General features: G+C 38.2%; 1 protein-coding gene across 1 annotated transcript in view; it reads left to right on the top strand.

Annotated features, from left to right (window-relative positions):
• The window catches only part of LOC129781445 (uncharacterized), a 324,032-nt gene that overhangs the window by 101,356 nt on the left and 195,725 nt on the right, over window positions 1-26,951 (top strand). Inside the window, exons 9-10 of the mRNA XM_055789175.1 lie at window positions 9,581-9,735; window positions 19,327-19,482. The gene's annotated coding sequence lies outside the window, so the exon portion shown is untranslated. The remainder of the gene's footprint in view (window positions 1-9,580; window positions 9,736-19,326; window positions 19,483-26,951) is intronic.

Genomic DNA, 26,951 nt, shown 5'->3' with positions numbered 1-26,951 from the left:
TGATTTCCCATATGTTCTACATATGGTATAGTGTAGGTGTTGTTAGTCCAATTAAAATTCGCATTGGGTTGAATTAAACACAAACTAAAAATTATAAAAGAAAATTACTTTTTCCGTTTCCAATATGTTTTCTCTATATTAAGGTTAAAGTGGAAGCTAGCCACAATGGCGCTCATTTCTTTCATGTCCCCGCCTCATCACTCGCCCGAAAATCTATAATTTTGCGAAACAGTGTGAAGAAAATGATCGTTTTCGCACACTTCCCATCAAAACTCGAGCAAGTGCTCTGAAAGTTAAATTTTCATTTTCCAATCTTCGACCATGGTTTTGTTTGTTTGGTGAAATTCGTTATTTTTTCGACACTGATGCCAGACAACATCATCGAAACAGCTATAAAAACTACTCAATAAAATGTTATTCCTTAGTCATAGCGTTTCATGTCATGAAAAACAATAGAATAAAATTTTATTGATATCAATACAATTATTATTTTTACGTTTAATGGGTGTATAATGTAAGTTTAAGCAACTTTAACATTGGGTAAGAAAATTGTATTGCAGAGCTCGGAACACTGCCACGGCTGCCTATGCTTTCAAAAATAGTAAAGTATTACATTACATCAAAATGCCTCGGCCAACGAATATGTTCGAATATGCTCTCCAACGTGAATAGGTTCACAACAATACGATCAACGAAGGAAAATATTAAGGAATTCACCTCTATTCCGGATCCCGAACGGGTTGAAATTGGCAAAATAATGCATGTTGTAACCCGTTCGACTTCGATTAAGCACATTTATCAATCCGTTCGTCTTCGAATTATTTCGAAATTTGTTTATCATCATTGCAAGGATGCCAAATTTGCAGACAAGTTCGCAATTTTACTGATATTAAATTTTTATCGGAGACTCTATTCTGTTGCAGTCTACAGGGCTATCGTATTTCTTTTCTATATGTCTTGACTCAATTCCCTGCAGTTTTTCAAACATCACTTTACTATTCTCACGATTACAAAGGTAGCTGGCAGGTATTTATACACATCAACATTTCATATTTTCGACGAAGACCTTCTGCTGGCATCTCTGGAGGTAATGATATTTACTAAATTCCTAAAGGGCACTGTTTAGATTTGGTGCGCTCTATCGCATTTGTGTACAAAAAGATCAATTCAAAAACAAAATTTGCAAATGAGAGTCCATCTGAGGAGGATATTCTAAAAAAAAATATGTAAGATTGTCATTTGTTTCTTTCTTAAATGTAACAGCACTATTCGCATTTCCGCACATCGGGAAGAAAAGATAGCATTATATTAGATCCGCCATTATGAAGGTCAGCAAACTCAAATCAATGTGATATCTAATGGACAGACCAATCCACCAACATTGATTCCAAGTGCCCCAGCAAACTTGCAATGACAGCTTCACCAATGTAGAGCCCTCCGCCAAATCTATCAGCAGCTAACAGCCCTCCAAATCCAATATTCGCACATACTTTGTCGAACCTAGCATACTACCCATACCTCTCGCCAATGCCATCAGCCGGTAGCATTCCAGCTTCGATAACTTCGAATGGGGCGATCCCGGACCAGTGCCAACACCTGTCAATCAAGGATCATCTAGTCAATCCACGATACCAAACAGTGCAAGCTCTCCAATGCCATCATCACCTGCGATTGGAGTGGGCGCGGAAACTTCACCATCAGCAGCTGCTTCATCAAATGTACCCTCGGGCATTGCCACTGCCATTACCGCTGTTGGAACACTTAAAGCACAACCTGCGACAGTTGCGGAGGCGGGCGCTGCCCGGCTAGAAGGTTTCCTAATATTGTGGTCGAGGAGCAAGAAAACCGTGACTGGTTGGACATTTTCTTTACCTTGTGTCGGGTGTGAATCCTGATGACCGTGGTACAGCGCGGACTCGATTATATACAGTTTTTGATTTCTGTTCACTGTATATAATCGAGTCAAATTTTTTTTTATTTGTTTTTTTTACATGTATTTTTCGATTTTTGAAAATAAAAGAGGAATTTGATTTTTGATTCATCCCCTTTAAGTCAGAAAACACCTTTCTCACACGAAAAAAAATAATTTTTCCAGATTGTCTTAGGAGGTGATAGACGATTATATTTGATGAAAAAAATACTCCTACGCATATTTTCGAATTTCAACAATGACAGAGTTATAGAACAGAGAAGAGATAGTTTTTTTTTGTTTCGGACTCTGTTGCTTCAAACTGGCTCTACATTAAAAAGTACGCTAAGGAAGACAATTTTGATGATTTCATTTGCAAGATGAGAAAAATTAGTACAGGATTAGTAGTGGAACAACTCAATTAGTGGATGTTAATAACATTTTGGAAGTGAAAAACTTCAAAGTTAATAATTTTTAATGTGTTATTATTAATTTTATCCTAAAATTTTAAATTGAACTACATTGTTTTGCAACAATTAAATTGAAGTTCTTTAACCGCTCTACAATTCGTTCTTTGACGCCCAACTTCTATCTTTCATTATTTGGCTGCAATATCGATCTAAACAATTCCTGGTGAAAATTCAAGCAATATCTTAAAAAATCCCGATTTTTACCCCACTGCACATGTAATAACCTTAACGCTGAAAGGCTCTCCTTTCCTTCTTGAAATAAGCTAGAAAATTTTTGTTTTTCCAAGCTGTATATAATCGAGTCCAAAATTGTATATAATCGAATCACATATAATCGAGTCCGACCTGTATATCTATACTCGTCTCCGGCAAGATGCTTAACGGTAGTTTTCGTAGGAGTGTTGCTCTATCTATATCAACTCGGCTGTTTTCGCAACAATAACACCGATCGGTTGGAAAAAGCTCGCAGAATTGTCGTTCAGCAGATCAACAATGCTTACGGAGTGAGACCAAATATCATTCCTCGGGCACGAATGGTTCCTCCCAGGCCGGTTGCTGCGGATGTGACAGTTAATTATCTTTAAGCGGCACAAAACCCGGTTCCAGCACCTCCAGCTGAGTAACCTCCTGTGGCCGCTTACCTCTTTAAAAATCAATGAGAAAAATTATAAATTGAAATCTATATAATTTTACAAGGTTTTACCTTTAATTCGAATGTAGACGAATGCACAATAAATAATTTGCTGCAGAAACTATAACTTTTAAAACCATTTGCCGTTTTGACGTGGGACTACATATAACCGGAATATATGGAGGGTAAAATGAAAACCTAAACACAGAACATGCAGGAAAAAATGAAAGATTTCGAATGCTTATAGCTCGAACATTTCTTACTGGATAGGAGAGATGTTTGCATCACTTGATAGGGAATATTTCTACGCATCTATCGGCAACTAACAAAATGTTGTTTTTCATTAGATAAACAATTGAATAACTGTAAAATATTAGGCGTTATCTAAACGCCCTAACTGCATCGTTCTGATTGGCCCGATTTACGGTTTCCCTAACACAGCCATCAAAACCAAGCAGCTTTGGGGAAATCGGCATTGCAAATACATGAAAGTAGGGGGACTTTTGTTCTCATCGAAAAATGTTCCCTAACACAGACTTTAAAACCAAGCATGAAGTGTAGATATTGAAAAGAATTGGTCCCAAGATGGATCCTTGAGGAACACCTGCATTCACAATGAATTTCTCTGATGAAATATTGTTTATAGAAACATTGAACGCTCTATCAGAAAGATAATTTTTTATAATTTTTATCAAGTATGTAGGAAAACCAAAGTTCTGAAGCTTGTAAATGAGACCATTATGCCAAACATTATCAAATGCTTTTTCAACATCAAGAAGTGCCATGGCAGATGATTTTGAAACTGACTTGTTTCGTCTGATTATATTGTATACTCTACGAAGCTGGTGAATTGTAGAGTGACCTTTTCGGAATCCAAACTGCTCATCCAAAAATATATTGTGCTCATCTGCAAAAGCAAGAATGCGCGTTAATATAATTTTTTCGAATACTTTCGAAAATGCTGGGAGAAGGCTAATTGGTCGATAGCTCTTTGAAGAAGAAGGATCTTTTCCGGGTTTTAGTATCGGGATCACTTTTGCCAACTTCCAACTCGAGGGGAAGTAGCCAAGTGATAGACATCTGTTGAAGACAGAAGTCATAATTTCATATAAGTTGTTACTAAGATGTTTCAACTCAATGTTAAATATACTGTCGAAGCCGGGGGCCTTCATATTCTTCAACGAGCGTATAACCGAGATAACCTCTGCAGTCGAGATGATTTCACTCTCTTGAGGTACAGAATGGATATTGTCAATAGCCCTTACAGTATCATTCGCCGAAGCTTCAAATGGACTTGTAATGTTCTGGCCAAGATTGTGTGAACTAGCGAAATGGTTGCCAATTGCATTAGCCTTTTCGGCAGGTGTTATCGATCGTTCTGAATTGTCAGGTTGAAGAAGAGGAGGAATAGGATTAGACTTGGTCTTGAGAATTTTAGCGAGCCTCCAAAAAGGCTTGGAGTTATTCGGAAGTTTACTAATATCTTTTGCGAATTTTTTGTTACGGAGATCAATCATTCTGGCCTGGATAACCTTGGTTAACTGATTATACTGTCGTTTCCTCTCTCGAATACCAGTACGTTGGTACTGCCTTCGATAGAGGTTCCGAAGCCTAATCAAATGTTTAGTAATGGAATCAATTTGAACAGTCACTCACCTGAATCGTTTCTGGGATGTGGTTTTGGCGAGCCTGAATAACTGCAGTTTGAATAGAGCTGACTGTTGCTTCGATATCTTCGGGAGATTCAAGAGGCTGATTGAGATCAATGTTGTTGTCAATAAGCTGCTGGAATTCCACCCAATTCGCACGATGATGGTCCCGTCTACATTGTGGTCTCCTGACTACGACATTCACTCCCAATTCAACCATCACTGGTAAGTGATCCGAACTCAACTCGTTAAGGGCAATAGGATCACCGATGTGGCGATCCATGTTGGTAATGAAGAAATCAATTATGGAATGTACTCCAGAACGAGAAATGCGAGTGGGGGTCGCTGGACTAAGAATCCTGTAGCGCCCACACTGTAGATCATCATTTAGAGTCACTCCATATTGATTCCTCCTTTGGTTTCCCCAGGACTGATGTCGAGCATTAATGTCCCCGCCGATGACGTATTTCGACTGCCTTCGTGTTAGCTTGATGATATCGTTTTTAAGAAGCAACGCTGAGCCATCTCTGATTGACGTCTGTTTGGGATAGTAGACCGCAATCACGATAATAGACCCAATCGATGTTGTGATTTCCGCCCCAATAGCTTCGATGATGTTGAGTTTCAGACACGGCAAAAGTCGATATCTGATGTTATTTCTGATGGCTAAGGCAACACCTCCTCCACCAGAACCAGCACGATCCATTCTCAATAGACGATAATTCGGGACTCGAATATTAATATTCGGTTTAAGATGCGTCTCAGTAACGATAGCTACGTCGATGCTGTTTGTTACCAGGAAGTCAGTGAACTCGATAAGCTTACTCTTAATGTGAGCAGGCATGAGGCAGGCATGAGAGCAGGCATTCCAATTAATTAGCCTTAGAGATGACCGATCCATGGTTATAATAAAAATGTAGCATAACTTGTACTTGTTCCTGTTGGTTGCGACAACTTCTAGTCTGTCGATCTAGTTCAAGAACAGGGTTGCAAGTTCTTGCATGCTATAAAGCTCCTCAGTAGAAGAGGAATGAGGTGAAGGTTTTGGTGTAGGTGATAAACCAATAGCTGCAACCTTACTATAGCTCGGTTGCTCCTTTTTTGGCTTTTCGCTAGAAGAGGCCGTTTGGGGGCGACCTGTAGGAAGTGGAAGAGGAGGAAGAACAGGAATCGTGCGAGAAACCATTGGAGGGAACTCTTTGTCAGTAAATTCTGGAACCTTCTTCCTATTCTGTGTTTTATCAGTAGCTTGCTTCCAGATACGTTTAAAATCCGCACGTTTTGTGCAGCTACGGCTGGTGGCTTGGTGACTTTCGCCACAGTTAACGCATTTGCGAGGTTCTTTTTCTGGAAGGCTGCAAGTGTTTGTTAGGTGGTCAGCAGCACACTTGCCACAACGAGTTTTCATGTGACAGTTTCTTGTTCCGTGTCCGAAACCAAGGCAATTTGAACATTGCGTTACATCCCGATGTTGAGGTTTGTATCGGTCCCATTGTACCGAGATGTTGAAGATCTCACTGATTTCTCTTATGCGAGTTATGTTGGCTGATCCTTTCTTGAAGTGGATCAGGTACAAAACATTGGAATACCCATTGTCTGGCATTTTATGCCTAGTCATCCGATATACAGCTAACGGCTGAATATTGTATGATTGTTCCAGATCTTTTTTAATATCCTCCAACTCAATAGCAGGAAGACCTCGCAACACCACCTTAAATGGTTTTTCAGACGGCGTATCGTGAGTGTAAAACTCATGATTTTTTGATTTCCGGGTATGATCCAATTATTTTATATTGCTCCAGGTTGGGACTGGTGATTTTAATCCCGATGCTGCATATTTTAAAAACTGGCTGCAATTTCAGCGCCAGCAGTTCAGACCTCAAAGTTCCTATATCTCTCGATGTTGTAAAATAAGGTGGTACTTTCACCTTTTTCTCTACATTTACTTTCTCGGTAGTTGGTTCCTCCTCGGTATGGCCATCCAATAAAGCATAGCGGTTTCTTTCTAATATTGGCTCCTTGCCGGTGTCCGATCGATGTCGTTTGTTGGTGCCATGTGGTATGCCTGGGTCGGTTGGCCGGGTTTTCCCCATTGTTGTAGTCCTCAAGGGCAGACAGGTAGTTGATGAATCGCAGGTAGGTAATCTGAAAAGAGAAATAAATAGCTTTTTAAAAATCAGGTAATGAATGGAGCTCCAAACACGTCCGTCTCTGTCGACGGTCGGAGTGGAATGATAAAAGTTTGCCTCAGCGAGATCCACTGTTTATACTCTAGGCAAGTGTTCCCCTTCAATCTTCTTCTTTTCCTCTGTTCGCGGAGACTTTAAATCCTACGATTTCCCCTTCAATGCTCGTTATTGACAGCTCTGTTCTGGAAAGCACGCAAATGGACAGAACAAATGTAAGGAAAAATGAAAACGCTTAAAGTTTTAATGAATTTTAACCATTTACAAACCAGGAGATTCCAATGTATAGCATATTAAACAAATCTTAGGGAATTTCCGATTCGTTTAGTATGTAAATCGCCAAAATCTGTTCGCGGCAAAAATAGTTATTAACATTAACTTTATTTCATAAAAACGTGACCTGTTTTCTGATTTGGCACCCTTAATGAAAGACGTAGTTCTACGTCAAAACGGCATGTAACGCTTTAGATAATTAATTTTTAAATGCTGATAAAAAATATCAGCCAAATCGGTCGAGTAGATCCTGATATATTGATACCACCAATTGAAAAACATGGTTTTGAGAAAAACGCGTTTGAAAATTCGTACAGCAATACTCTGTAACTCCTTCTATTCTCCTTCCTCCTTCTATAAGACCAGGTGATGACCTTGCAGCTTTATGTCATTGTAAACAAACAATGCTTCAATTTATATTCTACTGTGTAGATATTGGTGACTAGTGATCCCCGATACAGAAATCAATTATTAATCGAACGAATACGGTGCAACTATCGCAATAAACGAAGCCTGAGACGAGACATGACAATAGGGGGCCGATTCCGGACCACCACTTCTGTCAAACTCGGACCACTTGCAACTCGCCTTCTGATTGGCTAATGAGTAAAATAATTAACAAAGATAAATATGTTGCCAAATATATTCAAAATTGAATAATTGTTGCATTCACATTTCAATTTAGCGATAATTTCTATAATGGATTTGTTTTGTATATTTTCGTTTCTATTACGTCCGGTGTTCCCGAAGAGAAGGAAACATTGCATCGGAATTTCCACCCTACATCTTTTCGGGATTATTTTGCCATCTAGCATAGCATAATAGCAGCGACCTAACAAAGAAGAGCATTCAATTATTTTCCAACCGTAAAGCAGTTAGCAATATAATTATAATCTAATAACAAATAACAACCAACGCAGCAGAAAAGTATTTAAAATCATATTGGAACTTGAATAAACCATACATACCTACAGAAAAAAAACCTGAATAAACGCTATGTTATTATTTGGGAATGTATGATTTTATCAATATTTCAGTACTGTTAGTATTTTAACGATATCAAAGTTAAATTATAAGGCCTTATTTCCGTATACACTCCACGGTAAAAACGAATTGAAGTTTATCCGCGATGACAGAGATACGGTATCGATATCTGGAAACGAAATAAGCTTTTAACAAGTCTTACTACTCGGCCCGAAGGCACTTTTAAATTGTTAAAACCTGAATGAAAATTTTTACTTGGCGTTATTTATTTACTTGAAGAACGTCTTTCTTACCCTAACTTGACCTGTTTTCTATACACTTTGCGATATTCTCACTAAAACTACTCATTATAATATAAAATTATCTTCAGATACAATTTTTGTACGAGATTATTTTACCAAATGAAGAAAGCAAAGTTTTCCATTCACAATCAACACTAATATGATACGGAGAAGTTAATTTTCATTCATAATTTCTATTTGAAGAGTGTTCATTCTACCTGAAATCCCATCATTTTCTCTAACTCGTAAAACGAAATTTCATGGCGTGTCGTCCATTCCGTTTTCATCTTGAAGTGTAAACGGTAAGGCCCGTAATCTCTTGATAAATAAAATGAACTTTGAATTTAATTCATATATGTCAACATATCATACACCTACTATCAAATCTACGTTTTCTAGTTTTCTTTATCTCTTCACATTTTATTTTTTGGATACCAAAATAACAGGAAAATACTTATTGTTTAAAATATGTGATATTCGGTCGGAAGATTGATACAAAAAAAATTATGCAACTCAGAAAATACATGATACGAAGAACACATGTTTTTCATGGGAAAATAATCTTCCGAAATTTTATAACATTTGGCAACCTTCACATCTCGCTTCCCTGTTATCTAGCACTTGGTCGAAGAAAATGCAGAAAGAAGAGTAAGAAGCCAGTTGTCACGTCTTGTCTTAGGTGATTACATCGTGTTGGCTCAACCGATCCCGCTTCCGTTGCTACCTTCAAAATTTTTGTGTGCAGTCAGCCGATTGCAAAATTCCAGCCGTAAATTGCACTCAACCGAGGGCTGTGTGTTTTTGAAGTTATCCTTTGGCTTGTGTAGAGAAAAAGACTATACCTAAAAGTGTGTTTTTGTTTCCCGAGAATTCGCGTGAAGAAAAAATTGTGTCCGATCGGAAGTTCCCGTGTGTCCTTAGATTGACGACGCAGTTTGTGTGAGCATAACTCTGCAACGTGTCCGAAAAAGTTGTAGAAGTAAAACAAAACGTGTATGATTCTGTACGAAACCGACGGTGTGTAAACTAAATGTATGAGTACAAACAAACTGAAGTGTTTTGTCCAATCAATTTGCATTGTAATAGGTTATTGATAACAACTGTGATTAAATTATCTTAACTTTTTTTAATTAAATGAAGTAATTTTCCGGCTATGACTTTCATTAAATACTTTTTTACCCTCATGTATATTTTCAGGTGATTGCATCCACAAATCTTTAGACGATATCGCACAAAATTCAGCCATTCGAAATGACGTTCCTTCACAACAAACAGGCTCAAAACAAAAGAATTCTGATACTGGAAATACGTTGTCTAGCAATGAAAGCATGTCTGTTGTCGATGAATGAAAGGTATGTACAATAGAACAATCAATTTTTTTATTCTTCTAATTTGTTGATTCGTATGTTGTAATTTAAAAACCAAAGATTGTTTAAAGCACTGGTTGGAAAACTTATGAAGCGATCGCCGTTGACGTATTCTATGACCAAAACCGCGTTCTCTCGACCTCTCCGTCATTGGTTCCGATCTAAAATTGATTGGATAACAACTCGACAAATATTTGGATTTTTGAAATATTTTGAGCGTATCAGTGGTGCAATGAGTTTGTTCTCTATGATCGGAAAAATTACCGACTGGACCATTTTTGGATCCAAATGCTATTGGATTACATCACGGGAACACCAAGCCAAACTGATGCTATTGGATTACATCACGGGAACACCAAGCCAAACTGATGCTATTGGATTACATCACGGGAACACCAAGCCGAATGCGTAAATGGGTGCGAATATTACTTCGCTCGGACGCATTCATACGCAAACAATTTTTCATGACTGTTCCATGCGAAAGCAGAACAAAAACCGATGCGAGTGAAAGTACTCACGCCTTGCGTATGTCTGCTTTTCGCGTTGACGGTGGAATGGTGTCATCTGGATACGACATTAGTTTGTATGAGACCAGCTATTCTCTATCAGTCGCCCTTAAAGCAGTTTTAAATTGCTAAAATTTGTATGAAATTTTTTTCTTGGTGTTATTTACCTATTAGACGAACGTCGTTATGACCCTAATTTTAACGATTTTCAGATTTTTCAGATATTCTCACCAGAACATAACATTATAATATAAAATTATCTAGAGACACAATTTTTGCATGATATTTTTTCACTACTTGCAAGCAAAAGTGATTTTCATTTACATAGAGTACTAATTTGGTTTGGGAAAATTAATTCTCATTCATAATTTTGATTTTAAAAGTGTGTTCATTTCTACTGCAACCCCATATTGTCATGCCTACTCCTCCATTCCGTAATACGAAGCTCAATGCCCAAACACTCATGCAAGCGAGCAAAACAAATCACGGTTTCTTCATTTGCCTATATTTTGTGACCGTGTTCGAGAACACATTGCGATCACCAATCATCATCAATGAGCAAGATTGTTATGATTTCAATAGCTTGCTTTCAAAGCAATTTTTAAGCTTTTGAACCGATAAGTGACAATCATATAATTCGTTGACATTTTATCTCTTGGATGAAGTGATTATTATACCACTCCATCCAGCCGGTAAAGAGGTATTAACGTTCAAAACCTTGCAGTCCAGCGTCACTCTCTCGTTTTAGAAACTTTGAACTAACACCCCGGTACAGAAATGAAAGACGTAGTCAAAACCAACATCTTCTATACAATTTTCGACTCTTTTGAGTTGTGTTGGAAAAGTTCTAGAAAGGATAGTAAATCGACGCCTAAAGACCTTTTTAGAGTCTAATAAGCTGCTCGATCCAAGACAGTTCGCTTTTCGTGCGGGAAAATGCACAGAAGATCACCTCGAAGATCTACAGGCTATTGTACATGACGTTATTGAGAAAGATCACCACGCAGATGTGGCATCACTTTATCTAAGTAAAGCATTTGATCAGCATGGAGATATCCAGTATTGAAGAGTCTCTTCGACTGGGTGATCCGTGGAAGACTAGGTTTCTATGTGAAAAGTTTCCTAGAAAATAGAACTCAGAGCCATAGTCAACAACACAAAATCTTCATTGAAAATCCAAGAAAGGGGAATTCCCCAAGGCTCGGTTGTATCGCCAACCCTCTTCATAATTATTATGCAGTCCCTTTTTGCAAAAAATCCGGAAAATGTAAAAATTCTTGTCTATGCGACATTGTGCTAGTACTAGCGACATTGTGCTAGTTTCAGTTAGCGTCACTGCATCAGCAACAAGAAAAACAGGAAGTGGGTTATATCTATGGTATAACCGCAAGGGTGACGTAGGACTATCGTTGATTTAGAGATCATTTGTTTGAATTTGAATCTGAATTCATTCTGAATGAATGAATATTTGGGGGACTTCGAAAACGAGAGTGTTACGTTGGATGCACAAGGTTTTATGCATCCAATATTGGATACGGAAATATTCTACTGATAGGGAAGAATAATCTTCAGAAGCTATTCTGTTAATTGCGATTGATTGAAAAATCACAAAACCAAATGTATTTGGTCACAGTGTTACATGGATAGAAAACATTAAAATAAACTCTTTCACTTGAATGTAATTTTAAATTCCCAGAGGAACTGGCAGATTATTTTCAGTAACGATTAGATATTACCACATTTTTTTTATAGAACAGAGAAGAGATAGTTTTTTTTTGTTTCGGACTCTGTTGCTTCAAACTGGCTCTACATTAAAAAGTACGCTAAGGAAGACAATTTTGATGATTTCATTTGCAAGATGAGAAAAATTAGTACAGGATTAGTAGTGGAACAACTCAATTAGTGGATGTTAATAACATTTTGGAAGTGAAAAACTTCAAAGTTAATAATTTTTAATGTGTTATTATTAATTTTATCCTAAAATTTTAAATTGAACTACATTGTTTTGCAACAATTAAATTGAAGTTCTTTAACCGCTCTACAATTCGTTCTTTGACGCCCAACTTCTATCTTTCATTATTTGGCTGCAATATCGATCTAAACAATTCCTGGTGAAAATTCAAGCAATATCTTAAAAAATCCCGATTTTTACCCCACTGCACATGTAATAAACTTAACGCTGAAAGGCTCTCCTTTCCTTCTTGAAATAAGCTAGAAAATTTTTGTTTTTCCAAGCTGTATATAATCGAGTCCAAAATTGTATATAATCGAATCACATATAATCGAGTCCGACCTGTATATCTATACTCGTCTCCGGCAAGATGCTTAACGGTAGTTTTCGTAGGAGTGTTGCTCTATCTATATCAACTCGGCTGTTTCCGCAACAATAACACCGATCGGTTGGAAAAAGCTCGCAGAATTGTCGTTCAGCAGATCAACAATGCTTACGGAGTGAGACCAAATATCATTCCTCGGGCACGAATGGTTCCTCCCAGGCCGGTTGCTGCGGATGTGGCAGTTAATTATCTTTAAGCGGCACAAAACCCGGTTCCAGCACCTCCAGCTGAGTAACCTCCTGTGGCCGCTTACCTCTTTAAAAATCAATGAGAAAAATTATAAATTGAAATCTATATAATTTTACAAGGTTTTACCTTTAATTCGAATGTAGACGAATGCACAATAAATAATTTGCTGCAGAAACTATAACTTTTAAAACCATTTGCCGTTTTGACGTGGGACTACATATAACCGGAATATATGGAGGGTAAAATGAAAACCTAAACACAGAACATGCAGGAAAAAATGAAAGATTTCGAATGCTTATAGCTCGAACATTTCTTACTGGATAGGAGAGATGTTTGCATCACTTGATAGGGAATATTTCTACGCATCTATCGGCAACTAACAAAATGTTGTTTTTCATTAGATAAACAATTGAATAACTGTAAAATATTAGGCGTTATCTAAACGCCCTAACTGCATCGTTCTGATTGGCCCGATTTACGGTTTCCCTAACACAGCCATCAAAACCAAGCAGCTTTGGGGAAATCGGCATTGCAAATACATGAAAGTAGGGGGACTTTTGTTCTCATCGAAAAATGTTCCCTAACACAGACTTTAAAACCAAGCATGAAGTGTAGATATTGAAAAGAATTGGTCCCAAGATGGATCCTTGAGGAACACCTGCATTCACAATGAATTTCTCTGATGAAATATTGTTTATAGAAACATTGAACGCTCTATCAGAAAGATAATTTTTTATAATTTTTATCAAGTATGTAGGAAAACCAAAGTTCTGAAGCTTGTAAATGAGACCATTATGCCAAACATTATCAAATGCTTTTTCAACATCAAGAAGTGCCATGGCAGATGATTTTGAAACTGACTTGTTTCGTCTGATTATATTGTATACTCTACGAAGCTGGTGAATTGTAGAGTGACCTTTTCGGAATCCAAACTGCTCATCCAAAAATATATTGTGCTCATCTGCAAAAGCAAGAATGCGCGTTAATATAATTTTTTCGAATACTTTCGAAAATGCTGGGAGAAGGCTAATTGGTCGATAGCTCTTTGAAGAAGAAGGATCTTTTCCGGGTTTTAGTATCGGGATCACTTTTGCCAACTTCCAACTCGAGGGGAAGTGAGAAGTCATAATTTCATATAAGTTGTTACTAAGATGTTTCAACTCAATGTTAAATATACTGTCGAAGCCGGGGGCCTTCATATTCTTCAACGAGCGTATAACCGAGATAACCTCTGCAGTCGAGATGATTTCACTCTCTTGAGGTACAGAATGGATATTGTCAATAGCCCTTACAGTATCATTCGCCGAAGCTTCAAATGGACTTGTAATGTTCTGGCCAAGATTGTGTGAACTAGCGAAATGGTTGCCAATTGCATTAGCCTTTTCGGCAGGTGTTATCGATCGTTCTGAATTGTCAGGTTGAAGAAGAGGAGGAATAGGATTAGACTTGGTCTTGAGAATTTTAGCGAGCCTCCAAAAAGGCTTGGAGTTATTCGGAAGTTTACTAATATCTTTTGCGAATTTTTTGTTACGGAGATCAATCATTCTGGCCTGGATAACCTTGGTTAACTGATTATACTGTCGTTTCCTCTCTCGAATACCAGTACGTTGGTACTGCCTTCGATAGAGGTTCCGAAGCCTAATCAAATGTTTAGTAATGGAATCAATTTGAACAGTCACTCACCTGAATCGTTTCTGGGATGTGGTTTTGGCGAGCCTGAATAACTGCAGTTTGAATAGAGCTGACTGTTGCTTCGATATCTTCGGGAGATTCAAGAGGCTGATTGAGATCAATGTTGTTGTCAATAAGCTGCTGGAATTCCACCCAATTCGCACGATGATGGTCCCGTCTACATTGTGGCCTCCTGACTACGACATTCACTCCCAATTCAACCATCACTGGTAAGTGATCCGAACTCAACTCGTTAAGGGCAATAGGATCACCGATGTGGCGATCCATGTTGGTAATGAAGAAATCAATTATGGAATGTACTCCAGAACGAGAAATGCGAGTGGGGGTCGCTGGACTAAGAATCCTGTAGCGCCCACACTGTAGATCATCATTTAGAGTCACTCCATATTGATTCCTCCTTTGGTTTCCCCAGGACTGATGTCGAGCATTAATGTCCCCGCCGATGACGTATTTCGACTGCCTTCGTGTTAGCTTGATGATATCGTTTTTAAGAAGCAACGCTGAGCCATCTCTGATTGACGTCTGTTTGGGATAGTAGACCGCAATCACGATAATAGACCCAATCGATGTTGTGATTTCCGCCCCAAATTCAGACACGGCAAAAGTCGATATCTGATGTTATTTCTGATGGCTAAGGCAACACCTCCTCCACCAGAACCAGCACGATCCATTCTCAATAGACGATAATTCGGGACTCGAATATTAATATTCGGTTTAAGATGCGTCTCAGTAACGATAGCTACGTCGATGCTGTTTGTCACCAGGAAGTCAGTGAACTCGATAAGCTTACTCTTAAGAGAGCAGGCATTCCAATTAATTAGCCTTAGAGATGACCGATCCATGGTTATAATAAAAATGTAGCATAACTTGTACTTGTTCCTGTTGGTTGCGACAACTTCTAGTCTGTCGATCTAGTTCAAGAACAGGGTTGCAAGTTCTTGCATGCTATAAAGCTCCTCAGTAGAAGAGGAATGAGGTGAAGGTTTTGGTGTAGGTGATAAACCAATAGCTGCAACCTTACTATAGCTCGGTTGCTCCTTTTTTGGCTTTTCGCTAGAAGAGGCCGTTTGGGGGCGACCTGTAGGAAGTGGAAGAGGAGGAAGAACAGGAATCGTGCGAGAAACCATTGGAGGGAACTCTTTGTCAGTAAATTCTGGAACCTTCTTCCTATTCTGTGTTTTATCAGTAGCTTGCTTCCAGATACGTTTAAAATCCGCACGTTTTGTGCAGCTACGGCTGGTGGCTTGGTGACTTTCGCCACAGTTAACGCATTTGCGAGGTTCTTTTTCTGGAAGGCTGCAAGTGCTTGTTAGGTGGTCAGCAGCACACTTGCCACAACGAGTTTTCATGTGATAGTTTCTTGTTCCGTGTCCGAAACCAAGGCAATTTGAACATTGCGTTACATCCCGATGTTGAGGTTTGTATCGGTCCCATTGTACCGAGATGTTGAAGATCTCACTGATTTCTCTTATGCGAGTTATGTTGGCTGATCCTTTCTTGAAGTGGATCAGGTACAAAACATTGGAATACCCATTGTCTGGCGTTTTATGCCTAGTCATCCGATATACAGCTAACAGCTGAATATTGTATGATTGTTCCAGATCTTTTTTAATATCCTCCAACTCAATAGCAGGAAGACCTCGCAACACCACCTTAAATGGTTTTTCAGACGGCGTATCGTGAGTGTAAAACTCATGATTTTTTGATTTCAGGTATGATCCAATTATTTTATATTGCTCCAGGTTGGGACTGGTGATTTTAATCCCGATGCTGCATATTTTAAAAACTGGCTGCAATTTCAGCGCCAGCAGTTCAGACCTCAAAGTTCCTATATCTCTCGATGTTGTAAAATAAGGTGGTACTTTCACCTTTTTCTCTACATTTACTTTCTCGGTAGTTGGTTCCTCCTCGGTATGGCCATCCAATAAAGCATAGCGGTTTCTTTCTAATATTGGCTCCTTGCCGGTGTCCGATCGATGTCGTTTGTTGGTGCCATGTGGTATGCCTGGGTCGGTTGACCGGGTTTTCCCCATTGTTGTAGTCCTCAAGGGCAGACAGGTAGTTGATGAATCGCAGGTAGACAATCTGAAAAGAGAAATAAATAGCTTTTTAAAAATCAGGTAATGAATGGAGCTCCAAACACGTCCGTCTCTGTCGACGGTCGGAGTGGAATGATAAAAGTTTGCCTCAGCGAGATCCACTGTTTATACTCTAGGCAAGTGTTCCCCTTCAATCTTCTTCTTTTCCTCTGTTCGCGGAGACTTTAAATCCTACGATTTCCCCTTCAATGCTCGTTATTGACAGCTCTGTTCTGGAAAGCACGCAAATGGACAGAACAAATGTAAGGAAAAATGAAAACGCTTAAAGTTTTAATGAATTTTAACCATTTACAAACCAGGAGATTCCAATGTATAGCATATTAAACAAATCTTAGGGAATTTCCGATTCGTTTAGTATGTAAATCGCCAAAATCTGTTCGCGGCAAAAATAGTTATTAACATTAACTTTATTTCATAAAAACGTGACCTGTTTTCTGATTTGGCACCCTTAATGAAAGACGTAGTTCTACGTCAAAACGGCATGTAACGCTTTAGATAATTAATTTTTAAATGCTGATAAAAAATATCAGCCAAATCGGTCGAGTAGATCCTGATATATTGATACCACCAATTGAAAAACATGGTTTTGAGAAAAACGCGTTTGAAAATTCGTACAGCAATACTCTGTAACTCCTTCTATTCTCCTTCCTCCTTCTATAAGACCAGGTGATGACCTTGCAGCTTTATGTCATTGTAAACAAGCAATTTATATTCTACTGTGTAGATATTGGTGACTAGTGATCCCCGATACAGAAATCAATTATTAATCGAACGAATACGGTGCAACTATCGCAATAAACGAAGCCTGAGACGAGACATGACAATAGGGGGCCGATTCCGGACCACCACTTCTGTCAAACTCGGACCACTTGCAACTCGCCTTCTGATTGGCTAATGAGTAAAATAATTAACAAAGATAAATATGTTGCCAAATATATTCAAAATTGAATAATTGTTGCATTCACATTTCAATTTAGCGATAATTTCTATAATGGATTTTTTTTGTATATTTTCGTTTCTATTACGTCCGGTGTTCCCGAAGAGAAGGAAACATTGCATCGGAATTTCCACCCTACATCTTTTCGGGATTATTTTGCCATCTAGCATAGCATAATAGCAGCGACCTAACAAAGAAGAGCATTCAATTATTTTCCAACCGTAAAGCAGTTAGCAATATAATTATAATCTAATAACAAATAACAACCAACGCAGCAGAAAAGTATTTAAAATCATATTGGAACTTGAATAAACCATACATACCTACAGAAAAAAAACCTGAATAAACGCTATGTTATTATTTGGGAATGTATGATTTTGTCAATATTTCAGTACTGTTAGTATTTGAACGATATCAAAGTTAAATTATAAGGCCTTATTTCCGTATACACTCCACGGTAAAAACGAATTGAAGTTTATCCGCGATGACAGAGATACGGTATCGATATCTGGAAACGAAATAAGCTTTTAACAAGTCTTACTACTCGGCCCGAAGGCACTTTTAAATTGTTAAAACCTGAATGAAAATTTTTACTTGGCGTTATTTATTTACTTGAAGAACGTCTTTCTTACCCTAACTTGACCTGTTTTCTATACACTTTGCGATATTCTCACTAAAACTACTCATTATAATATAAAATTATTTTCAGATACAATTTTTGTACGAGATTATTTTACCAAATGAAGAAAGCAAAGTTTTCCATTCACAATCAACACTAATATGATACGGAGAAGTTAATTTTCATTCATAATTTCTATTTGAAGAGTGTTCATTCTACCTGAAAACCCATCATTTTCTCTAACTCGTAAAACGAAATTTCATGGCGTGTCGTCCATTCCGTTTTCATCTTGAAGTGTAAACGGTAAGGCCCGTAATCTCTTGATAAATAAAATGAACTTTGAATTTAATTCATATATGTCAACATATCATACACCTACTATCAAATCTACGTTTTCTAGTTTTCTTTATCTCTTCACATTTTATTTTTTGGATACCAAAATAACAGGAAAATACTTATTGTTTAAAATATGTGATATTCGGTAGGAAGATTGATACAAAAAAAATTATGCAACTCAGAAAATACATGATACGAAGAACACATGTTTTTCATGGGAAAATAATCTTCCGAAATTTTATAACATTTGGCAACCTTCACATCTCGCTTCCCTGTTATCTAGCACTTGGTCGAAGAAAATGCAGAAAGAAGAGTAAGAAGCCAGTTGTCACGTCTTGTCTTAGGTGATTACATCGTGTTGGCTCAACCGATCCCGCTTCCGTTGCTACCTTCAAAATTTTTGTGTGCAGTCAGCCGATTGCAAAATTCCAGCCGTAAATTGCACTCAACCGAGGGCTGTGTGTTTTTGAAGTTATCCTTTGGCTTGTGTAGAGAAAAAGACTATACCTAAAAGTGTGTTTTTGTTTCCCGAGAATTCGCGTGAAGAAAAAATTGTGTCCGATCGGAAGTTCCCGTGTGTCCTTAGATTGACGACGCAGTTTGTGTGAGCATAACTCTGCAACGTGTCCGAAAAAGTTGTAGAAGTAAAACAAAACGTGTATGATTCTGTACGAAACCGACGGTGTGTAAACTAAATGTATGAGTACAAACAAACTGAAGTGTTTTGTCCAATCAATTTGCATTGTAATAGGTTATTGATAACAACTGTGATTAAATTATCTTAACTTTTTTTAATTAAATGAAGTAATTTTCCGGCTATGACTTTCATTAAATACTTTTTTACCCTCATGTATATTTTCAGGTGATTGCATCCAGAAATCTTTAGACGATATCGCACAAAATTCAGCCATTCGAAATGACGTTCCTTCACAACAAACAGGCTCAAAACAAAAGAATTCTGATACTGGAAATACGTTGTCTAGCAATGAAAGCATGTCTGTTGTCGATGAATTGAAAGGTATGTACAATAGAACAATCAATTTTTTTATTCTTCTAATTTGTTGATTCGTATGTTGTAATTTAAAAACCAAAGATTGTTTAAAGCACTGGTTGGAAAACTTATGAAGCGATCGCCGTTGACGTATTCTATGACCAAAACCGCGTTCTCTCTCGACCTCTCCGTCATTGGTTCCGATCTAAAATTGATTGGATAACAACTCGACAAATATTTGGATTTTTGAAATATTTTGAGCGTATCAGTGGTGCAATGAGTTTGTTCTCTATGATCGGAAAAATTACCGACTGGACCATTTTTGGATCTAAATGCTATTGGATTACATCACGGGAACACCAAGCCAAACTGATGCTATTGGATTACATCACGGGAACACCAAGCCGAATGCGTAAATGGGTGCGAATATTACTTCGCTCGGACGCATTCATACGCAAACAATTTTTCATGACTGTTCCATGCGAAAGCAGAACAGAAACCGATGCGAGTGAAAGTACTCACGCCTTGCGTATGTCTGCTTTTCGCGTTGACGGTGGAATGGTGTCATCTGGATACGACATTAGTTTGTATGAGACCAGCTATTCTCTATCAGTCGCCCTTAAAACAGTTTTAAATTGCTAAAATTTGTATGAAATTTTTTTCTTGGTGTTATTTACCTATTAGACGTACGTCGTTATGACCCTAATTTAAACGATTTTCAGATTTTTCAGATATTCTCACCAGAACATAACATTATAATATAAAATTATCTAGAGACACAATTTTTGCATGATATTTTTTCACTACTTGCAAGCAAAAGTGATTTTCATTTACATAGAGTACTAATTTTTTTTTTGGGAAAATTAATTCTCATTCATAATTTTGATTTTAAAAGTGTGTTCATTTCTACTGCAACCCCATATTGTCATGCCTACTCCTCCATTCCGTAATACGAAGCTCAATGCCCAAACACTCATGCAAGCGAGCAAAACAAATCACGGTTTCTTCATGTGCCTATATTTTGTGACCGTGTTCGGGAACACATTGCGATCACCAATCATCATCAATGAGCAAGATTGTTATGATTTCAATAGCTTGCTTTCAAAGCAATTTTTAAGCTTTTGAACCGATAAGTGACAATCATATAATTCGTTGACATTTTATCTCTTGGATGAAGTGATTATTATACCACTCCATCCAGCCGGTAAAGAGGTATTAACGTTCAAAACCTTGCAGTCCAGCGTCACTCTCTCGTTTTAGAAACTTTGAACTAACACCCCGGTACAGAAATGAAAGACGTAGTCAAAACCAACATCTTCTATACAATTTTCGACTCTTTTGAGTTGTGTTGGAAAAGTTCTAGAAAGGATAGTAAATCGACGCCTAAAGACCTTTTTAGAGTCTAATAAGCTGCTCGATCCAAGACAGTTCGCTTTTCGTGCGGGAAAATGCACAGAAGATCACCTCGAAGATCTACAGGCTATTGTACATGACGTTATTGAGAAAGATCACCACGCAGATGTGGCATCACTTTATCTAAGTAAAGCATTTGATCAGCATGGAGATATCCAGTATTGAAGAGTCTCTTCGACTGGGTGATCCGTGGAAGACTAGGTTTCTATGTGAAAAGTTTCCTAGAAAATAGAACTCAGAGCCATAGTCAACAACACAAAATCTTCATTGAAAATCCAAGAAAGGGGAATTCCCCAAGGCTCGGTTGTATCGCCAACCCTCTTCATAATTATTATGCAGTCCCTTTTTGCAAAAAATCCGGAAAATGTAAAAATTCTTGTCTATGCGACATTGTGCTAGTACTAGCGACATTGTGCTAGTTTCAGTTAGCGTCACTGCATCAGCAACAAGAAAAACAGGAAGTGGGTTATATCTATGGTATAACCGCAAGGGTGACGTAGGACTATCGTTGATTTAGAGATCATTTGTTTGAATTTGAATCTGAATTCATTCTGAATGAATGAATATTTGGGGGACTTCGAAAACGAGAGTGTTACGTTGGATGCACAAGGTTTTATGCATCCAAAATTGGATACGGAAATATTCTACTGATAGGGAAGAATAATCTTCAGAAGCTATTCTGTTAATTGCGATTGATTGAAAAATCACAAAACCAAATGTATTTGGTCACAGTGTTACATGGATAGAAAACATTAAAATAAACTCTTTCACTTGAATGTAATTTTAAATTCCCAGAGGAACTGGCAGATTATTTTCAGTAACGATTAGATATTACCACTTTTTTTTTATAGAACAGAGAAGAGATAGTTTTTTTTTTTTGTTTCGGACTCTGTTGCTTCAAACTGGCTCTACATTAAAAAGTACGCTAAGGAAGACAATTTTGATGATTTCATTTGCAAGATGAGAAAAATTAGTACAGGATTAGTAGTGGAACAACTCAATTAGTGGATGTTAATAACATTTTGGAAGTGAAAAACTTCAAAGTTAATAATTTTTAATGTGTTATTATTAATTTTATCCTAAAATTTTAAATTGAACTACATTGTTTTGCAACAATTAAATTGAAGTTCTTTAACCACTCTACAATTCGTTCTTTGACGCCCAACTTCTATCTTTCATTATTTGGCTGCAATATCGATCTAAACAATTCCTGGTGAAAATTCAAGCAATATCTTAAAAAATCCCGATTTTTACCCCACTGCACATGTAATAGCCACTTAAACATCACCTTAACGCTGAAAGGCTCTCCTTTCCTTCTTGAAATAAGCTAGAAAATTTTTTTTTTCCAAGCTGTATATAATCGAGTCCAAAATTGTATATAATCGAATCACATATAATCGAGTCCGACCTGTATATCTATACTCGTCTCCGGCAAGATGCTTAACGGTAGTTTTCGTAGGAGTGTTGCTCTATCTATATCAACTCGGCTGTTTCCGCAACAATAACACCGATCGGTTGGAAAAAGCTCGCAGAATTGTCGTTCAGCAGATCAACAATGCTTACGGAGTGAGACCAAATATCATTCCTCGGGCACGAATGGTTCCTCCCAGGCCGGTTGCTGCGGATGTGGCAGTTAATTATCTTTAAGCGGCACAAAACCCGGTTCCAGCACCTCCAGCTGAGTAACCTCCTGTGGCCGCTTACCTCTTTAAAAATCAATGAGAAAAATTATAAATTGAAATCTATATAATTTTACAAGGTTTTACCTTTAATTCGAATGTAGACGAATGCACAATAAATAATTTGCTGCAGAAACTATAACTTTTAAAACCATTTGCCGTTTTGACGTGGGACTACGTATATCCGGAATATATGGAGGGTAAAATGAAAACCTAAACACAGAACATGCAGGAAAAAATGAAAGATTTCGAATGCTTATAGCTCGAACATTTCTTACTGGATAGGAGAGATGTTTGCATCACTTGATAGGGAATATTTCTACGCATCTATCGCAACAAACAAAATGTTGTTTTTCATTAGATAAACAATTGAATAACTGTAAAATATTAGGCGTTATCTAAACGCCCTAACTGCATCGTTCTGATTGGCCCGATTTACGGTTTCCCTTACACAGCCATCAAAACCAAGCAGCCTTGGGGAAATCGGCATTGCAAATACATGAAAGTAGGGGGACTTTTGTTCTCATCGAAAAATGTTCCCTAACACAGACTTTAAAACCAAGCATGAAGTGTAGATATTGAAAAGAATTGGTCCCAAGATGGATCCTTGAGGAACACCTGCATTCACAATGAATTTCTCTGATGAAATATTGTTTAAAGAAACATTGAACGCTCTATCAGAAAGATAATTTTTTATAATTTTTATCAAGTATGTAGGAAAACCAAAGTTCTGAAGCTTGTAAATGAGACCATTATGCCAAACATTATCAAATGCTTTTTCAACATCAAGAAGTGCCATGGCAGATGATTTTGAAACTGACTTGTTTCGTCTGATTATATTGTATACTCTACGAAGCTGGTGAATTGTAGAGTGACCTTTTCGGAATCCAAACTGCTCATCCAAAAATATATTGTGCTCATCTGCAAAAGCAAGAATGCGCGTTAATATAATTTTTTCGAATACTTTCGAAAATGCTGGGAGAAGGCTAATTGGTCGATAGCTCTTTGAAGAAGAAGGATCTTTTCCGGGTTTTAGTATCGGGATCACTTTTGCCAACTTCCAACTCGAGGGGAAGTAGCCAAGTGATAGACATCTGTTGAAGACAGAAGTCATAATTTCATATAAGTTGTTACTAAGATGTTTCAACTCAATGTTAAATATACTGTCGAAGCCGGGGGCCTTCATATTCTTCAACGAGCGTATAACCGAGATAACCTCTGCAGTCGAGATGATTTCACTCTCTTGAGGTACAGAATGGATATTGTCAATAGCCCTTACAGTATCATTCGCCGAAGCTTCAAATGGACTTGTAATGTTCTGGCCAAGATTGTGTGAACTAGCGAAATGGTTGCCAATTGCATTAGCCTTTTCGGCAGGTGTTATCAATCGTTCTGAATTGTCAGGTTGAAGAAGAGGAGGAATAGGATTAGACTTGGTCTTGAGAATTTTAGCGAGCCTCCAAAAAGGCTTGGAGTTATTCGGAAGTTTACTAATATCTTTTGCGAATTTTTTGTTACGGAGATCAATCATTCTGGCCTGGATAACCTTGGTTAACTGATTATACTGTCGTTTCCTCTCTCGAATACCAGTACGTTGGTACTGCCCTCGATAGAGGTTCCGAAGCCTAATCAAATGTTTAGTAATGGAATCAATTTGAACAGAGTCACTCACCTGAATCGTTTCTGGGATGTGGTTTTGGCGAGCCTGAATAACTGCAGTTTGAGTAGAGCTGACTGTTGCTTCGATATCTTCGGGAGATTCAAGAGGCTGATTGAGATCAATGTTGTTGTCAATAAGCTGCTGGAATTCCACCCAATTCGCACGATGATGGTCCCGTCTACATTGTGGCCTCCTGACTACGACATTCACTCCCAATTCAACCATCACTGGGAAGTGATCCGAACTCAACTCGTTAAGGGCAATAGGATCACCGATGTGGCGATCCATGTTGGTAATGAAGAAATCAATTATGGAATGTACTCCAGAACGAGAAATGCGAGTGGGGGTCGCTGGACTAAGAATCCTGTAGCGCCCACACTGTAGATCATCATTTAGAGTCACTCCATATTGATTCCTCCTTTGGTTTCCCCAGGACTGATGTCGAGCATTAATGTCCCCGCCGATGACGTATTTCGACTGCCTTCGTGTTAGCTTGATGATATCGTTTTTAAGAAACAACGCTGAGCCATCTCTGATTGACGTCTGTTTGGGATAGTAGACCGCAATCACGATAATAGACCCAATCGATGTTGTGATTTCCGCCCCAATAGATTCGATGATGTTGAGTTTCAGACACGGCAAAAGTCGATATCTGATGTTATTTCTGATGGCTAAGGCAACACCTCCTCCACCAGAACCAGCACGATCCATTCTCAATAGACGATAATTCGGGACTCGAATATTAATATTCGGTTTAAGATGCGTCTCAGTAACGATAGCTACGTCGATGCTGTTTGTCACCAGGAAGTCAGTGAACTCGATGGACTCTTAAGAGAGCAGGCATTCCAATTAATTAGCCTTAGAGATGACCGATCCATGGTTATAATAAAAATGTAGCATAACTTGTACTTGTTCCTGTTGGTTGCGACAACTTCTAGTCTGTCGATCTAGTTCAAGAACAGGGTTGCAAGTTCTTGCATGCTATAAAGCTCCTCAGTAGAAGAGGAATGAGGTGAAGGTTTTGGTGTAGGTGATAAACCAATAGCTGCAACCTTACTATAGCTCGGTTGCTCCTTTTTTGGCTTTTCGCTAGAAGAGGCCGTTTGGGGGCGACCTGTAGGAAGTGGAAGAGGAGGAAGAACAGGAATCGTGCGAGAAACCATTGGAGGGAACTCTTTGTCAGTAAATTCTGGAACCTTCTTCCTATTCTGTGTTTTATCAGTAGCTTGCTTCCAGATACGTTTAAAATCCGCACGTTTTGTGCAGCTACGGCTGGTGGCTTGGTGACTTTCGCCACAGTTAACGCATTTGCGAGGTTCTTTTTCTGGAAGGCTGCAAGTGCTTGTTAGGTGGTCAGCAGCACACTTGCCACAACGAGTTTTCATGTGACAGTTTCTTGTTCCGTGTCCGAAACCAAGGCAATTTGAACATTGCGTTACATCCCGATGTTGAGGTTTGTATCGGTCCCATTGTACCGAGATGTTGAAGATCTCACTGATTTCTCTTATGCGAGTTATGTTGGCTGATCCTTTCTTGAAGTGGATCAGGTACAAAACATTGGAATACCCATTGTCTGGCGTTTTATGCCTAGTCATCCGATATACAGCTAACAGCTGAATATTGTATGATTGTTCCAGATCTTTTTTAATATCCTCCAACTCAATAGCAGGAAGACCTCGCAACACCACCTTAAATGGTTTTTCAGACGGCGTATCGTGAGTGTAAAACTCATGATTTTTTGATTTCAGGTATGATCCAATTATTTTATATTGCTCCAGGTTGGGACTAGTGATTTTAATCCCGATGCTGCATATTTTAAAAACTGGCTGCAATTTCAGCGCCAGCAGTTCGGACCTCAAAGTTCCTATATCTCTCGATGTTGTAAAATAAGGTGGTACTTTCACCTTTTTCTCTACATTTACTTTCTCGGTAGTTGGTTCCTCCTCGGTATGGCCATCCAATAAAGCATAGCGGTTTCTTTCTAATATTGGCTCCTTGCCGGTGTCCGATCGATGTCGTTTGTTGGTGCCATGTGGTATGCCTGGGTCGGTTGACCGGGTTTTCCCCATTGTTGTAGTCCTCAAGGGCAGACAGGTAGTTGATGAATCGCAGGTAGACAATCTGAAAAGAGAAATAAATAGCTTTTTAAAAATCAGGTAATGAATGGAGCTCCAAACACGTCCGTCTCTGTCGACGGTCGGAGTGGAATGATAAAAGTTTGCCTCAGCGAGATCCACTGTTTATACTCTAGGCAAGTGTTCCCCTTCAATCTTCTTCTTTTCCTCTGTTCGCGGAGACTTTAAATCCTACGATTTCCCCTTCAATGCTCGTTATTGCCAGCTCTGTTCTGGAAAGCACGCAAATGGACAGAACAAATGTAAGGAAAAATGAAAACGCTTAAAGTTTTCATGAATTTTAACCATTTACAAACCAGGAGATTCCAATGTATAGCATATTAAACAAATCTTAGGGAATTTCCGATTCGTTTAGTATGTAAATCGCCAAAATCTGTTCGCGGCAAAAATAGTTATTAACATTAACTTTATTTCATAAAAACGTGACCTGTTTTCTGATTTGGCACCCTTAATGAAAGACGTAGTTCTACGTCAAAACGGCATGTATCGCTTTAGATAATTAATTTTTAAATGCTGATAAAAAATATCAGCCAAATCGGTCGAGTAGATCCTGATATATTGATACCACCAATTGAAAAACATGGTTTTGAGAAAAACGCGTTTGAAAAT

This window comes from Toxorhynchites rutilus, unplaced genomic scaffold (genome assembly GCF_029784135.1).
Source record: "Toxorhynchites rutilus septentrionalis strain SRP unplaced genomic scaffold, ASM2978413v1 HiC_scaffold_10, whole genome shotgun sequence".
NCBI lineage: Eukaryota > Metazoa > Arthropoda > Insecta > Diptera > Culicidae > Toxorhynchites > Toxorhynchites rutilus.
This window is presented reverse-complemented; position numbering and strand designations above follow the sequence as displayed.